The following is a 279-nucleotide window of genomic DNA, read 5'->3' on the forward strand; positions in this document are numbered from 1 at the left end:
AATTGGCGGCTCTTCCAGAAGGGCTCAGCTCCATGAGTAAGTAAGTATTGCAAACGAAAGGAAAAAAAAAGAGTATATATATATATATAATTTAATACTGCGACCTGGGACCTAGAAAGGCCTGTGTATGGATTCATTTTCTAAGACACATACCGTATTTACGCATGTATAGGCCGCAGCACAATTTTCAGACAGAAATTATAGAAAAAATAATTTTCTTGGAATATTATTTCAGGAGTAGAACATCCTGTATTACTAATTATGAATATAATTTTTTTT

The sequence above is a fragment of the Cryptotermes secundus genome, unplaced genomic scaffold (assembly GCF_002891405.2).
Source record: "Cryptotermes secundus unplaced genomic scaffold, Csec_1.0 scaffold1257, whole genome shotgun sequence".
NCBI classification, from domain to species: Eukaryota; Metazoa; Arthropoda; class Insecta; order Blattodea; family Kalotermitidae; genus Cryptotermes; species Cryptotermes secundus.